This window comes from Galeopterus variegatus, unplaced genomic scaffold (genome assembly GCF_000696425.1).
Source record: "Galeopterus variegatus unplaced genomic scaffold, G_variegatus-3.0.2 Scaffold564, whole genome shotgun sequence".
Classification (NCBI taxonomy): Eukaryota; Metazoa; Chordata; class Mammalia; order Dermoptera; family Cynocephalidae; genus Galeopterus; species Galeopterus variegatus.
Window position 1 is genome coordinate 44,818 of NW_007726675.1, and position 12,946 is coordinate 57,763.

Sequence of the window (12,946 nt, forward strand, 5' to 3'; positions counted from 1 at the left end):
GAAATAGGAGGCAGGGCACGCCACGCAGGGCACGCCACACAGGGCCACGTGGGCAGGCACCAGAGTTGGTCAGGAGGCAGAGGGAAGAGGGAAATGTGGGCAACAGCCTTGCTGTGGTTTCCGTGCCGTGGGAAGGAGCAGGGGAGGCAAGGTAAGCAGTTCTAGGATTGCTGGTTCGCATAATCTCAGCAGGCTCTGGGGCGTAGGGGCTGTCCTCTAGCTGCCCCTGACCCTGGGGTGATTAGGGTATGGATGTAGTGGCCTGGAGTGAGAGCCCCATAGAGAAGGTGGCTGTGGAGTGGGCTCTGGGCTGTCTGGCTGCTTATGAAAGGCACACTGGCATAAGCCCTTCACTAGGAATTGGTGAACCCTGGAAGGAACAGTCTCTGGGTCAGCAAGGTCCCAGATGTCGAAGCATCAGAAAGTACGGAAAATAAAAAACGTGATGAACACACACATGTAGACCACATTTGGTTTATCCATTCTTCCATCTATATCTTGGGCAGCTTCTGTCTTATTGGCTCTTGGGAATAATGCCACTGTCAACACTGGCACCAAGTGTCTGTTTGAGTCCCAAGCAGCCTAGATGTTTTTAAAGTGCAGTTAGAACCCACTTTTTTTTTTTTTTTGGAAGTGAGAAAGGCGATAGTACCAAAATCAACGGTCGAAACACCAAATATGCTCAGCCACATGAACATGTTTAACATGCAGTTCTCAACCCCAGACCCATTTTCTCCTGCATTCCTGGCCAAAATAAGCATGCGTTAGTCTGTTTCTCTTGCTTATAACAAAGTACTTGGAACTGGGTAATTTGTAAGAAAATAAAATTTATTGCTTACAATTTCAGAGGCTGGGAAGTCCAAAGTCCAGGGAACACAACTGGTGAAGGCCTTGTTGGTGATGACAGTGATGCAGGGGTCTCACATGGCAGAATGGCAGAGTAGAAAGAGAGAGAGAGGGATGCTCATGCATTCTCCTTTTAAAGCCCTCAGAACCACGCCCCTGACCACCATTATTAATCCATTCACTACTGCATGGTCCTACAATCCAATCCCCTCTTCAAGTGATTCAAGGCCCCACCTTTCACTTATCATAATAGGATTTCCCACCCTCAACAGTTACAGTGGGAATTAAGCTTCAATGACTCTGGGCGGTCATTCAATCCACTGCAAATTGTTAATCCCTTTTCTAGCCTAGTAGCCACCAGCCAGCCATCTTCTCTTTTCTACAGCAGAAAATGACCTGGATCTAATATCGTGGGTCTGATCAGACACAGGCAATGACTCACACGCAGATGCCCTCAGAGCTCTGCTGACACAGAAGATTATTCACAAGCCAAAAACACCGAGGAACTGTGACCTCAGAGGCCAGGTCTCCTTCGTGGCTCCATTGCTGAGCTCCTGCTTGGCTGCACCATGGACACCAGCCCAGGGCTCCCTTCTCCAAAGTGAATGCCAGAGCCCTGTTACCCTCCCAGGCCCAATGAAGCCATTAGTGACACTGCCTCATCAGAAGTCAGAGTAACAAAGACACCACCAGCACTTCCAGGAAAGGAAATGCAAGTCTTTACCAGAACCCCCGATGGCCAGCTTTTCAGATTTTTCATTGCACTGTTTCTCAAATTATTTGAAGAAAGAGCCAGCATGCGTAACAATGCACGTGACGGCCATCGTCTAGAACTGAAGAGGAAAGCCACAGCTGGCTCTAAATTGGCACACAGACACCCCGATGGCTAAAACCTCACAGGGCAGGGGTCAGCAGGAAGTTCTTTGTCCTTGTGGCTCAACTTCTCCTCCCTCAGACGGTTCATCATGACTCATCAGAACTTCTCAAGCAGCTCAGATAAAATGAGAAACAGAAGTGAGATTAGCAAGAAAAACTAAGTGAAAGAATAAGTGCGTGGGCAGCATCCTCGGGCCCAGGTGGGAACACATGAGAGCCTCCTGCGAGTGGGCCCTGCGCCCTGCGCCACAGCGGCCAACAGTCCACGGAGCATTTGGTTTTCTCTTTCCCTGGCATTTCCACATCCCTTCATTAGACTTGAAATGGACTTTCCCCCGTTTCCCAGTACTTTCCACTAAGAACAGGAAAAAGGAAAGGAAAATCTCACTTTCAGAGAGATAGAACTAATTTGAGGAACAAGAGTCTGGATTTAGTTCTTATTTCTGTCGCCAACTCCTTGTTTTCAATCCCCATAACACTTGGCATTATGGGGCAAAACAGCAACTTTCACGTTTACGCACTTGGCAAGTGTTTATTGAGCAGCTACTACGGGCTAAACACTGTTCCAGGTCGTCAGGATTCACCAGTGAGCAGGACAGAAGAGTGTGCTCTCACCGAGCTGCCCTGTGGGAGGCAGGAGCGCCACGTAGGGTGGGACTTCAGGGAGGGACACAAGTCAAATAAGAACACAGGAGGGACGCGGGGGGTTGGGGGAGGGCAGGGCCTTCATGTGGCTGTGCAGGTCCAGCCCCACCATCCACACAGGATGACCGTGCGGACGTGGAGCTCCTGGGGCACCAAGAGGCTTAAATGTGGCAGACGCTGGCAGAGAGACAGTCAGGCACATCCTGCCAAGGTCCTGAACCATCGAGGGAGGGGTCGGGGTGGTAAGAACTTTCTGGAGAATGGAACAGCAAGTGTAAGGGCTCGGGGTGGGGAGGGGGAACGTGGCATCTTTGGAAAAAAGCAGCAGAGTGGTGAGGAGAGGGCCAAAGTCTGGAGCGTGGCCAGACAGATCCGGTGGAGCCCAACACACCAGCCTCATGCAGATGGTCTGTGCTTGTACCACATAAGGATGGACGATGCATATAAGGGTCCCAGCAGCTGCAGATTAGCAAAGAGAGTATTTGCAAAAGCGTAGATAGGCTGTAGGGAAACCACAACAGATGAGGGAAAGGGGATCATGGCCTCCCCCAGACCTAAAGCACTAACAGAGGGAGTCCTTACCAGAATCCCTAGTGAAGAGATGTCTCCTGCTTGGACTCCGTATGGGCTGAACCCCCAAAGGAGCACAGTGTAGGGGGACTGACAGTCCACCCGTGCCTGTGGGGCACAGAGCAGGATAAGGACAGGGGAGAGTAGGCCTGGAGGGGCAACGACAAGATCCCCAGTACAGCACGTAACAGAGTCTCAGAGAAAGGGAGGTGTCCGCTGACAGATGCACGGAGCCACCCAAAGACCCCGCCGGGCTAAGGCTGCAGACGGGGTGCCAGGCAGGTAGCTGCTCCCCAGGGAGCTGCTTTATCTGTCACCAGCCTTGTCCTCGCTGTTCACAAGGACCATGCACACACTCTGCTGCGTACTGGACATGACCGGAAGGCACCCAGCTGGGAAGGGGAGGACCTACTCACAAACAAAAGATCGACTTAGAAGGCAAAATGGGCAGATTAAATCATGAATGTGGCCAAAGGCCCTCCGGCACTCCGTGCAGACTCAGCTTGGCTCTATGCCCAGGAGGCAAATTCTAAATTGCGTGCAGATATGAAGGGGCGTGCATTCATAAAAGTTTCTGTACCTTTAAATCCAAAGCAACATTTTTTTAAAGAAAGTAATGGAGGTTTGTTTTTTTTTTTCCTCATGCAAAGTTCAAGTTGGGAAAGACCTTTTGGAGTGGAACAGTTGCATAAGTGTGGGATTATCTGTACTTGATTGTAAGTAAATGAACGGCATTGAGTGGAGGACACCTAGTGTAGACTGAGCATCTACCCCTATCCTTGAGACTGAGCTGAAACCCAGCTCTTCAATTTTATTTAAGCCTTCCTTGATTTTCCACCACTCCCACCACAAACGTGGGTCTCTGCCACTAGCGGTCCCTGAGTCCTCAGGCCTCTGCTGCCTGGGCCCCCCAGGGTCACCATCTTGTATCCCAATCTCCTGTTTTGACGTCTGGCTCCCCACACCACTGAGCTCTCAAGGGTCTTCACCATCTGCATCCGAAGACCTAGCCTGGAGCAAGGGGTATATTACAGCTCAGTAAGTGCTGCTGGACAAGTAAATGAATGCCAGCGCGGCCACGCCCATAGCCAGCCGTCATTTCCACGTTTGCAGATGAGAAAACTGGGGCCCGGGCAGGTCAGGCCACTTCCCCAGGGCCAAACATCTGGTTAATGACAAAAATAGGATTAGACCAAATCCAGAGTCTGTGTCTCTGGCTCAAACAACCTTCTGTACATTTGACAAAACCCGAGTCTCAGAAGATCCACAGAGGTCCAGAAAGAGCTTGGGGAGCTGGTTACTCTCATCACTCGGTGCTAATGAGTCTGCTCTCTGGGAGATGGCCAAGAATAACGAAGTGCCAGGGTTTTTACTCAGTTGGTAAACAGTGAGACCCAAGTTTTATTTCGTCTCTGTCACTCACACCTTTATGTCTCCGAGCAAGTAAGCCACTTCCTTTCCTAGGTACTCTGTTTCCTTGATTTAGCCATTCACCTAACACCAGATGCTTGTCAGTTGGTAAACAGTGAGACCCAAGTTTTATTTCGTCTCTGTCACTCACACCTTTATGTCTCTGAGCAAGTAAGCCACTTCCTTTCCTAGGTACTCTGTTTCCTTGATTTAGCCATTCACCTAACACCAGATGCTTGTGATGCATCAGGTAATGAATAGGTGCTGGAGATGCAAAAATGAAAATCCGGGGCTGCCTGTTTTCAAAGTCACTGGCTAGCTAGGAGGCAGGCATGCAAACCAGCAATTACAACGAAGTGTGCAGAAATCTATAACCGAAGTTTGTGCAAAATCTATGCAAAGTGCCAAATAACACAGAAAAGACATAAACCTGCAGAGTGTTGGGCGTGGGGGAAAGAAGGCTTTGTGGAGGAGGAAGGCCTTGGGCTATTTAGCGCAGCATCCTACCAATGGCCCGGAAAGTCCCTTCTAGCTGACAGTGCAGGAGTTCTGGATGCCATGCTGACATAATGGAGGCCTGCAGAAGACTTCTCCCTGGGCCTATTGTGCTTTGGAGGATGAACACCCAGAGGTCATCAGAGGAGCTTTGAAGCCAGCCTTTGTGGCTGTTCCTTCCCCATGTGACCCTCCCTACCATTCAGCTTCTCTGCACATGAAACGGAGTATAAGGGGTAAGCTCCTTGCTGCAAACAGTGAAACCAGGAGGAAGGTGCAGAACCAGCTCCTGAAGCAGGCGGGGACAAGCAGTGACATCTGGCAACAGGGTGGTCTGAGGAGGACATAGCACCTGGCTGGCCATCCTGGACCCTGGCCACAGAGTGCTTACCCCATGTGTCTGGCATGATTCGCTGGGAAGCAGACGCACTGAGAGCGGTGGAGAATAAAGGGGACAGGAGCTTTCACAGTGGGGAAGCTGACAGAAGAGTCTCTGCAAGGCCGGTGCCCCTGCCTCGGGTGCGGGGCTGAAGTAGCTGTAGGTCTACCAGCAAGACTGGAAGTGGGGCGAGCAGGCCCAGGGGACCTGAAAAGGCAAACGAGCAATGCACAGGGACAGACGGAAACCCACATCTGCCTCTCATCACCTCCAGCCTTCAAGGCCATCCTCGAGAGGAGCTGGAGACCTTCACAGTGAATTGGCACAGCCATCTGGGCAGGACTTCGGAGCGGACAGGGACCCATGGGAGCTGACGATGAGCCGACAGATGACATGCCCCGACACCCCACACCAGCCTCCAGTGCAAGGGGCTCAGCTGTTACTGCTGCCGCCCAAATCCTGCATCCACTTCCCTTGGGGGACAACTGAAACCCAGAACCTCCCAGGGAGGGTTGGCAGACAAGCCAAGGAACCCTCAATAATTCTCACCTCCTGGGGCCTGTGCCTTTGTGGGCCCCTCCAGCTGAGGGCAGGAGGAACCCGGGACTTGCTTCTAATCAGTAGGAGATGGCAACCATGAAAGAGGTTCTCAGTTGTCATGAAAGTCTCAAATCAGGTGGTTTTGAGTTATCAGAAAGGAGATTGTTCTGAAAGGGCCTTACTTAATCGGGTAAAAGCCCTCAAGAGAAGGACTAGGGCTCTTCCTAACTTGAGAGACACTCTCTGCATTGCTGGCTTTGCAGAAGGAGCTGCCCTGATGTAAGCAGGCCATGGCAGGGCCACAGGGCAAGGACCCGAGGGCACTCCTAGAAGCCGAGGGCAGCTGGCAAGAGTGAGGACCTCAGGAGCCACGGGTAGCCCCCACATACAACCGGTGAGAGTGCAGGGACCTCAGTCCTATTGCACGAGGGGATGAACTCTGCCCACGACCTGAGTGAGCAGAGAAGGGAATTTTCCTGCAGTCGAGCCTCCAGCCTCGGGAGGGAAATGAGGCCCAGCCAACACCTGACTGTAGCCTTGGCAGACCCGGAGCAGAGGATCCAGCTCAGCTCTTCCTGGACTCATACAAACTGTGAGGAAATAAATGCGCTGTTTCGTGGGAAGTTTGTTTTGCAGCAATAGAAAACTAATATCCACAGGCCTTCTGGGAAATGTAGTCCCAGTTAGGTAAGTTGACACTGTCCAGCACCATATTGAGGTTCTCAAAACCTCCAGGTGCCAGTGGAGACTGGAAGTTCAGGGGGCTGTCTCTGCAATGTGCAGGGCCACCCTGAGACCAACCTGACAGCCACAGCCATTTTACAATCCTCTGTCATGTCAGATAGGCCTGTGTTGAACTCGGGCTTCTCCAGGGGTTTCCAGGCTCACTGGACTGCGTGCTGGGAAGTGGAGAACCACCACGATAGTCCTGCACCTTCAAAACCTAGGTGGGTGTCCCCACCACCTCCCTCCAGCCCTGCAGCTACCAACCCAAGAGGGGGGCCTGAGCTCTCCCGTTCGCTCCCTGCTTTTGGTCTGTGAGGAGCCGCCTCATCCCATGGGACCTTTATGTCCCCCTTCCTTAGAGTCAGAAATGACTCAGATGCACAAAGTAAGACAGACTATCCAATATACCTGAAAAGAGTTTTGTTTTGCTTTCTGAGCACAAGCAAAGTGAGATCTTGGCACGTTCAATTTCCCAGTTTGCAAAAACTGACACCCCACGAATGCTTCTGGGCCCCTGCTGGGCTCACAGGTGGAGTCTTGGCCATGGAATGTGGGCCAGATTATTATCATCAGGAGATGTCTAAGCAAGTCACCAAAGACAAGGCCATCTCCAAAAGGAGAAAAACAGGTGACCCCGAGCCACGGCACTGATGCCCAGCCCTGGACAGCAGACAGGTGGCAGAGTTGCAGCTCCCATGCACGTGTAGTCTAAGAAGCCCTTATCTGTTTGCTAGGCCCCAAAGAAGCTGTCGGTCTCCAAAAGTCACAAAAAGGAACTAAAGAAAGAATGGGAAACTAACAGAAAACGATGGCATTTGCCTATGTCTCTCCAACGCTGGCTTTGCTCCCGCCAGCGGGTCTGGCTAGCAGGGAGGACTGCTCCTCCTGCTCTTGGTGGTTCCATGAAAGGTTCTGGTGTTTCTGGTGTTTCACATTCTGATTCTGAAATTTTACTATAATAATCTATCTTGAAGTAACTAAGATTAAAAGCGTTCTTTCTCACAGCAACTGAAATTGTGGTTGTCTGCCTGGGCGCTGGCTTCCCTGGGCCCTTGTAGGAGTGCCTTCTGCACTCTCCCAGGGCTTAGCAGCTGTGCTGCAGCGACCACGTGCGCATGTGCCTTTGGGCCCAGCAATGCAGTGCCTCTCGCTCCTGGAAAGCTGCTCCCAGAGTCCATGGTGAGCCAAAGAGCACGGTGCACTTGCTCATGGGACATGAATGCTGCATCCATAGCAGGAATTACGAAATGCTTCACTGCCACCAAAACCAGGCCCCCAAAAGAACTTTTAAAGCATATTTTGAACTACAGTGTGCCCTCTTACCCATCTACGCATCCATAGCAGGAATTACGAAATGCTTCACTGCCACCAAAACCAGGCCCCCAAAAGAACTGTTAAAGCATATTTTGAACTACAGTGTGCCCTCTTACCCATCTACGCTATCTCTGTCCTTCCTAAGGGTAGAAAACTCATACTTTCAGTTTCCAGTGATAAGAAAGTTGCTGTGGTTCAGAAGGACACCAGAGCCTGCCCAGGGTCCCCCTATCCTTGTCTACTGTCACCTTCTCATCCTGTCCATTGGTACATTTCTCCCCAGGAATGTCCCTAACAGCTTCCGGGCTGTGGATTCTCGGGGCAGTCTGGCAAGGCCTGTGGACCCCTTCATAGAATAACATTTTTAAATGAATAAAATGCATATGATTACAAAGTTAAACCAATCATAGTGAACTAGAGCTATACAATTTTTTTTAAAAGTTGGGGTGTTCTTCATTAATACACTAAATCACAGCTAATGGTTGCTCTATTAATTATCCTATTGAAGTAGTGCTGAGCATAGATGAAATGTCAGGACATTTCACTTAAATTAATGACCCTGAAAGGATGTTAACTGTGATCCTGCCAGAGGGCAGAGGGCAGAGGCATGGTCCATCCAGGCGGAGGAATGGCTGAAATGCCATCAGAGGTCTCTGAAAGTAAAGATACACATGCATGCTTCCCTCACATGTGCTCACGCAGCCCCGGAGTTTTATCTGCGGTCCTGCCAGGCTGTGCAAGGGCTTCTCCCACATTCTCGCATGGTCCATCCAGGCGGAGGAATGGCTGAAATGCCATCAGAGGTCTCTGAAAGTAAAGATCTGCGGTCCTGCCAGGCTGTGCAAGGGCTTCTCCCACATTCTCAGGCGGGATAACATGCTGCGGCCATTTGCTTCTGTGCCTACGTCCCCTGGAGACGCTGCAGACTGGGCGTCCTCCGTCCGCACTCACCTTTGTATGAATGGCAGGAAAGGAGGGTAAAGTGAGGAAGAAAGAAAGATGGACAGAAAGGGGGCTGGGGGCGGCAGGCTTGGAGAGTGATGGGCCTCCCCTCCTCACCTTGGAAACTCGGGCCCACGAGGCAGGGCAGGAGGCTCAGCCTGTCCGCAACCTGTGGGCCTGGACAGACCCAGGTCCAGAAGTGATCCCCTGTGACACTGTGGAGCACGGGGGTCCAACCCATACCAGACTGTCAGAGGGAAGATTCACAAAGCTCTCACCACAACCTTAGGCTCTTTCCCAAGCCCGTCTCTGGCAGTGTCTCTGCCAGGGCCAGCTTCTCACTGGGACAGTCTTTGGTGTGAAGCCCATGGCCCCCATCTGAGTCCACCTCCCAGCACCCGTCCTCTGTGTAGAGCCAGAGAAAGCAAAGGAGGACAGAATGCGGCCCAGAGCCAAGGAAAGAGAAAAACGCCTTTGGAAGACACTAAATCACTCTCTTTGTTCCAAAGCCTCAAGGACAGCAGAATTATCTGGAAAACAAGTTCCCATGAAATGATTCGGGGAAGGGAGGGGGAGAGGGAGCAGATTTTCCTATGATTCTTCCTTCAACCTAAAATGTCCAGGCAGGTACACGGCAGCCACATGATGTACCCTTTCTCCATAAACAATCGCTGTTTTCAGAAGGGAGGATCATTTTTCTTGTTGTTAAGCACTTCTACCAATAAGCAGGCTGGCTGTGTGATGGTTAGGGCAGAGCACCCAAGCCCTGAACACTGCACCCTGAGTGTAGGTGACCCCAGGCCTGCACAGAGCATTCTAACAGAGATGGGGTTCTATCCGTTCCATACCTGTATTCCAAGAACAGACTGGCAGAACTGTTCCAGATCAGCAGCAAAAACACGGCCCATTCTCTCCGAAGGCTGAATAGGAGCAGAGAATAAATAATTATAAGCTGCTTTTGCAATGTTTTCATGACCAAACTGGGATTTGTAAACCTCTGAATTGTTCGAGCAGGCTGGCCCCCAATCCCCTGAGTCATGCCGGAGAGGATTTATTTATAGACCCAGCGGCTTATTTACACACTTGCCTATTTCCTGGGCCCAGTCCTTCCTCCACCTGCACGGTAAAAGTTGTTCATCAAAAACAGCAGGAGTATTTCTTCCTTTTCAACTTTCCCTGAAAGCACAGAGAAGAGGCAGGACAGATACAAAAGATATTTTAACTAAAGGATACTTTCCTCTCCAACTAAAACCTTACCCACACTTTGTTTCCTAAAGCCCCAGAGGAAAAAATTCTTCAGCCCCTTTGTGTAATGGTTGGAGACAAGTCCTGAGACTGCACAGCCTGCTGTCCCCAAAGCCCCAGGGCTATCTCACAGTTGCCCAGGGGATGCCATGGGGGGATGAGAGGACTTGACCAGGCCCTGGGACCCACCCCTGCTGCATCCACGATCAGTTTTGCCTTCATCTGTCACGCACACTGGGCATTTAAAGGACTGCTCTGCTGGTCAACAGGAGTCTGGAAGCATCAGGATTGGAAGATCAAGGGTCCAGATGAACGCACCATCCTCTCATTCTGTCCTGAGGGGTTGCCATCCATGACAAAGCCCGCATGGCGGACAGTCCCCAGCCCAGCCAGCTGCAGGAGGCTGGTGGTGTCAGCAGTAGGCAACAGCTAGAGACACAGGTAGGAAGGAAGAATCTTCTCGGTTCCTTCCATTGAGTTGCGATCTCCTTCTAGAAAGAGATGAGTGAAGAAGTTATTCAATTTATTTCCAGTTGAGTAACATAATATAAATAATAGATAGGTAGGTAGATAGATAGTAGAAACAGACAGATGGACAGATAGAGACAGATAAAGATATAGAGCTATATCTACAAATATAGGTGCATATATCATAACAAAAGACATATAATCTCATATGAAGATCTTGAACTACGACCCAAATGCAACACAGTCAAATAGTATACAATGAAGATGGCCAATGAAACACCAAGGTCAAGTGTTCAGATCCCCGCACCAGCCAGTCACCAAAACAAACAAAAACAGAGAGATTAAATGAAACTCCAAGACCAAAATATTTAAAGCACCAATACTGGAACTTTCTTAGACAAAAATAATTCAGCTACTTGCAAGAATTAAAGGGAGATATGTCATTTTATAAATTAACTGTGAGTGCTCCTTGAGACAAACTAGACTTGGATTTCCGCCCTAAGCCAGAGAGCAGGGCTGCACGAAGGGTGCCGGGACTTGGTGCTGTCCCATGTCACAGCGATGAGAACCTCAGCTCTCCAAGGAACTCTGAAGACTTCCTGTGAACAGCACTCACGCGGGGACAAATGTTCCAGTGTTGACAGAAAGGCAGCTGGAGGGCAAACAGCATCCTGCCCACTGACACTCACTGGGCTCCTGACCACGGTGCGGGTGTAAGCACCGGCCCCCGCTGCTGGACCAAACTGTGCAAATTCCCTGCTCTCTGAGTAAACAGACTGCAGCTGGAACCCGGCCACCCTGGCCTCCTCACGAGATTGCAGGAAGCAGGACGGGCTGAAATTTACTAAAATCCAACATCCCGCTGGATGTGGGATTTTAAAAAAAAAACACTATCTAGACTGCTTTTGTTCTCCCCACTGTTTAACCATATTTAGTACACAACCTGTAAATAAAAATACTGCTGGCTAGCCCTGATCTAGGGTTTAGAGACAGTGTGATCCCTCCAACATCTGCTCCCGAACCACTGGTTAAAAATGAAGGTCCCTGCCTCCATCCTCACCCGCACACACACCATACACACACGCACCACACACACCACACACGGGCCCCCCACATACCACACACACACCGCACACCATACACCACACGCACCACACACATAACACACACACCACACACACCACACATGGCCCCCCACATACCACACGCACACCGCACACCATACACCACACGCACCACACACATAACACACACACCACACACACCACACATGGCCCCCCACATACCACACGCACACCGCACACCATACACCACACGCACCACACACATAACACACACACCACACATACCACACGCACCACACATGCACCACACACACCACACACGGGCCCCCCACATACCACACACACACCGCACACCATACACCACATGCACCACACACATAACACACACACCACACATACCACACACGGCCCCCCACATACCACACGCACACCGCACACCATACACCACACGCACCACACACATAACACACACACCACACATACCACACGCACCACACATGCCCCCCCACATACCACACGCACACCGCACACCATACACCACACGCACCACACACATAACACACACACCACACATACCACACATGGCCCCCCACATACCACACGCACACCGCACACCATACACCACACGCACCACACACATAACACACACACCACACATACCACACACGGCCCCCCACATACCACACGCACACCGCACACCATACACCACACGCACCACACACACACACACCACACACCACACATACCACACACGGCCCCCCACATACCACACGCACACCGCACACCATACACCNCCATACACACACGCACCACACACACCACACACGGGCCCCCCACATACCACACACACACCGCACACCATACACCACATGCACCACACACATAACACACACACCACACATACCACACACGGCCCCCCACATACCACACGCACACCGCACACCATACACCACACGCACCACACACACACACACCACACACCATACAGACAACAGACAATACCTACACACACCACACACACCCCCACACACACACCACACACACCACACATGCCCCCCCACATACCACACACACACCACACACCATACAGACAACAGACAATACCTACACACACCACACAAACCACATACACACCCCCGAAACACACATACCACACACACACCACAGACATAACACACACACACACCACACACCATATACACAATAGACAATACATACACACACTACCGCATGCAAACCCCACACACCACACACACACACTCACATGCACCACACACCACGCACATGTCCTGTTATTAGAATAATTAGGACAAGGAGCCTAAAAACCTGCATTTTAACCCTGAAGTTTGAGAGTCAGGGCTTTTAGATGAGCTGGGCTTCAAACACTTAACCGCCTTCATTGTGGGGGGCAAGGGACCTTAGAGGA